This window comes from Myiozetetes cayanensis, unplaced genomic scaffold (assembly GCF_022539395.1).
Source record: "Myiozetetes cayanensis isolate MyiCay16 unplaced genomic scaffold, myiCay2020 scf33, whole genome shotgun sequence".
In the NCBI taxonomy this organism is placed as follows: Eukaryota; Metazoa; Chordata; class Aves; order Passeriformes; family Tyrannidae; genus Myiozetetes; species Myiozetetes cayanensis.
Genome location: NW_026087555.1, coordinates 55,610 through 60,702, shown reverse-complemented (window position 1 = coordinate 60,702; position 5,093 = coordinate 55,610).

Below are 5,093 nucleotides of genomic sequence, written 5' to 3'. Positions count from 1 at the left end.
GGGAAGTATTTTACCCCCAAATACCTGTGTGCATTATGTGAGGTACTCATTTCTGACTTGCTCTTTGTTCATTGCCTAAATTACAACTTTTTCATCTGTTTGATCAGCTGTTGCAATCTCACAGTCATAAAATTTGTTGGTAGCAAGCACCTAATGTTATTCCTACATAACAGGCAAGAACAGCTAATGCAAGATGCAGCTAATACATCATCCAATTAAAGTGGTCACGTCCTAGGAAGACTATTTAAAACTTACTCAGGTTCTGAATGCCATAGTTTGGAAAAACCTGAAAAAGGTCTATGTTTATTTGTGAAGAAGAGGAAAAAAGTAAAAGGCAACCTAAGTGCTGGTAGCAGGCTAAGGAGGAAACTATTAATTGGGAGCTTTTAATATGCAGAAGGCTACTGGCAAAACTGAACTCAATAGTATCCAATGTTTACTCTTTTAGCTTCTTCTCTGTATCTAAAAATATTTAATAATCAATAATATTAACTGCTGAAGCAATTCTTCTGGAATAAAGAACTATTTCAGTGGAATTTGAAACAGGTTAGCAAGCCAGCTGATGGAACATTGAATTCCTTTTGAGGAAGGAAGCAGAAGTCTAGACACTATAGAAAATAGATTTCATTTTTCAAATTGCTGCCTTATTTTCAAAACTGATGTTAGCGAGTTATTTCACTGATTCTGTAACACATTTACATGTGGTTGGACAACTACATGATAAAGGCTATTGACTTTTTGAACGACATGTCTAAAAAGTCCGTAAGTTATGCTGACTCAGGAATTGTGACTTATTTTTCATAGTGTCCCCGGGCTTTATAAATTGTATTGGTTCAAGCAAAGATTTAACAAGTGCCTGAATGACTCAGTTGTTCTTGTTGGACTTACATGCTTTGCTGATGAAGCTGCTACACTGGCTGGATGGTCTGGGCTGCGTAAGAAATGCCATCGTCTTTCTTGACTTCTCTGCTGGTTAGATACAGTAAGAACCATGTAGGCCATATACTCACTACCTGTGAGGAAAGACATTTGTTGAATTTAGGCTTTCCAGGAGGCACTAAGAAATGTACTTGTGGAGCAGCATCCTACTGGGCCAGAGAATAAATCAATAAAAGATTCGCAATTTAGGTGGTTGTTTCAGCACAGAAGAAAGATTAAAAAAAACCCCACACTATAAAAGCAACAAAGAATTTACGTCAGGTGGACACTTGAAGTTAACAGTCAATAAAAATAATAAAGAGAAGAAAGAAAGAAAACAATTAAAATAGCATCACAAAAAAATTTAAATAATGTATGTCTATCTCTTCACAGAGACTAAATAGTTAGAGATTAAGAGCTAAAAACAACAGTTTCTTTACGTGTGGAAGCAGATGGATAGGTTCAAGAGCAGCTTTAAGTAAACCAACACTTCTACATTTTCATGTATTTCCTCCAAAGAGAACTAATCTTTGCCGCCCTAAGGTTTTGAGTCCTGCTGCCTAAGCAGACCATTTCATTCTCAAGAAAGCTGCCCTGCCAATATTTTAGGCGCTGTTTCTTCCAAGAACACAGCACTGCAATTACTCCCTCACTCTCTGGTGTTATGAAATAGCCACCTGCCTTCTGATTACTTTTCCATTGACCCAGTGGGCACAGAGTCAAGTGCTTAGGACGCAATATCCTGTTCTGGATGACTGCAGACAGGCACCGCAGGTGATGTGACAAAAACTGTTTCTGGACAAACACTAGCATCAGTCCAAGGTGAGTCAAACCTCTCCAAACAACCCCTGCTATGGATTTGTAGTCATGTATTTTCTGCTAACAGATTTTTTTTTTCCTGGGACCACAAGTATCCAATATTTTTATTTCCAGGATGAAAAATTTCAGTATTCCTTCCTACAGCCTAATAGTGCTAGGTTTTCTGCACACTTTATACAAATAATCTTCCAAGAGAGAACACCATTTATTTTGGGAAAAAAAAAAAAAAAAAAGGGGCAAAGGTTTTCTAATATTAACTGGCAAAATGCTATTTTCACAAACGCCAACTTGCTGCCTCTTGAACATTCAGGAAAGCGCAATAGCTCACTTTGTGATTAGCTGTGTCCTTTTACACAAAAGGTATAGCTCAGGAGGAGGGAGTACAATCTGATAATGTAAATAACAGCAATGCCAACAAAGACTCCTGTAGAGTTGCTCCCCTGGGTCTTCCATGTGACACACTTCTATTTGCTAAATAATCTGTCTGATTATGGTTCTTACAGACATAAGCAACCTTCTTTCAATATAAATATTTCCCTCCTTTTTTTAAAATGAGTTCTTCTCTGTCAGACCAAGCTTATATTCACCTCTCTGCACCACAAAAAAAAAAAAAAAAAAAAAAAAAAAGGGAAGTCTCCTGAATGTAACATAAATGCTTTTCCTTTCCCAGTTCACATCTCCCTCCTTTTGCTTGCTGGGCATGAAATAACAGCCAGTTAAGACAGCTAAAACCCTTGTCAAACCTGTTTCCTCACTTAACTGTTTCAAATGACTAAGCCAGGAAACACAGCTGGCCCTTATTACACAGTTCTAGCATCATAAGAACACTGAGAGAAATGGAAATTTCCTACTAGGAGAAATGCAAGACTCATGCAAGGATTCCTTCCCTGCTTTCTGGGGGTCACAGTGACAAAGCAATCATTTTTCTGAATGAAAGAGAAAATGCCTGTTTAGAAAACCATGGAGAGGTATCACAAATTTTAGGCAAATTATCTGTGTTCAAGTTTCTAGAGCCCTGCCTCAGTATATCCATCTCAGTCCTTGATACATATTACTATGATGAAGTGGGTCATATTCTGAAATTATTGCTAAATAATTCCTTCTCTTGTCATTTACCTGGCTTAGCAAGACTATCTTGTCAAGCACAACTTGGTATCTTTACCATAACAGCATTCAAAGCTGAAACCAGAACAGCTGCATGCCTTTTCTATATGATAAACATGAAAAACCTACTTCAGCCAAGTGCTTTTCAAATCTGTGGCTGTCTCTTCCTGTGTCAGGAGATGATTGAAGGAGCAAAGAAGTTGGGTGTTGCCAGGTGGGGAACCCTGGCCATGTCCTCCTCGCTGGATCAGCTGTTCCTCTGGGTCACAGCAGTGGCCCCTGGATACTGAGTGTCTCCAATGCTCACCAGCTCTGCCTTCCTGCAGTGGAAGGTTTCTCACGGCTGCATTTCGCAGCACACAGCCATCTGTAACTGGGGAGCTGGGGAACTCCATCTTACAGTGTCCACCTCGGCTGCAGGAAAAGCTGATAGCAGAACAGAAGTGTGCTTACCTCGGACTTTGCTCCTTTCAGGCTAAACAGTTCATTCCATTCTTTTGTTTTGAGCATTTTTTTGGAGTTTACACGACACCACTCTCCGTGTAAGAGTGGAAAGCAGCAGCCTGTCCAGCACACGCAGGCATTTCTGGCAGTCACAGCATTGTTAAATGTATTTGAAAATACCTTAAATATGACTTTCCCGAAAGTAAAGCCTAACTCTTCTCACTGGAAGGATTTTTTTTTTGAAAGTCGAAGTCTCAAAATCTGAACAGGAGTTAAACAAATTCTAGCTCTGCAGGAGTTTCATATTGTTGTTTTGTTTTGGATGGGTGGATTTTTAATGAGCATTATGTCCCTTGTGAGTATCTGCTAATCTTAACTCTTTTCAAGACTTTGCAAATGACTGAATTTACTGAACTAAACTTCTGTCAAAATGCCACCAGTAAAACTGTAGCTGATGCAAATTGTCATGATCAGTCTTTTGGCAACATATTGCACTTACTACTAACAACATTTTGTTGGCCACACAAACTCGGTACACTTCCCAAATCTCAAAAAGCTTGCTCTCCTCCTAGCACCGGCCTCCAAAATACCTGAACACCTGGCTGCAGTAAACCTGCTTCCACACATTTCCCAGTTCAGCACTGTTACAGAAGGCACAAGTTTGCTTCCTTCAGACCTCTTTTTTACCTCCTGGGATGCAGTTTCAGTCTCTGTGAGTATTCCCTGGAGTAGAAGCAAAGCAGAAGAGCTGCCAGAATCTTCAATCCAAATAAAACTTGCTTGTGATCTCATTGCTGTTTTAGCACTACTGACATTGAAGTAGCATGTTTTGTAACAGTCCTTTGAAACAAGCTGGAATCACCCGAGTGTGTGTTAAAGCATTGGAGTGAGGTGACACATATAAAAGACAGACAACTCTTTTGAATGTCAGCCAGCCACCTGAACCACTAAGCTGTCCCTCCACTTTTCTGCACCTATTTTGCATGATCAGCACTTAAAACCTGGAAGTCCTTGTTATGCAAGTGACAATTGCTTTGCAGACCTTTTATCATAATGCTAATTTTTTCCCCTTTTCCTCAGGTGTTTTTTCTTGTTTAGATTTACTGGAGAAGAGCAACTATACAAGGCATCCACGTGATGCTTGTGGGACGTAGAAGAATTACGTGGCTCTTATTCCAAACAGGCATCTCAAACTGTACTTCCTCAAGAAATCTTAAGAAGTCACGAAAGCTGTAGCATACACACAATATTCAATAAAAAAAGGTTCCCACCTCCCACAAACTGTGACTTCTATAGTGCACTGACTAAAGGCTTACTGTACTTACCAAACTCAGTATGTATTTCATTAAAGATTGAGACTGATTTACATTATGCATCCAGTTTTCATTATTACAGTATACTTTAAAGCTTTGTCCAGAGAGAACTATGGGCATGTGAGAGCCTGGGGTTTCCAAACACTACTCAAACTTTCCAGATGCTGTAGGATTCCCTGAAACAAGGGGAAAAATAAAGGGGAATAGAGACAAAAAAAAAGTTAACTTACACAGCTACTGTGAAGTAATGAAGAGACAGTTACCGGCAGTCAGAGCTGCTACCTGAAATTGCAGAAAACAGAGCTGTGCATTTGCAGAAACACAAATGTGAAATGAAGTGTTTAAAAAAATAGAACTGTTTGGGCAATGAAGCAGCAGGATCAGCCCTGTCCTCTGTGTTCATCATCACCCTGTACTCCCCTTGTATGTTATTAGGTAATCTGAGACTAAAAGTATGAGATAAAAGTAACAGAAATAAAACAGAGGATTACTCAT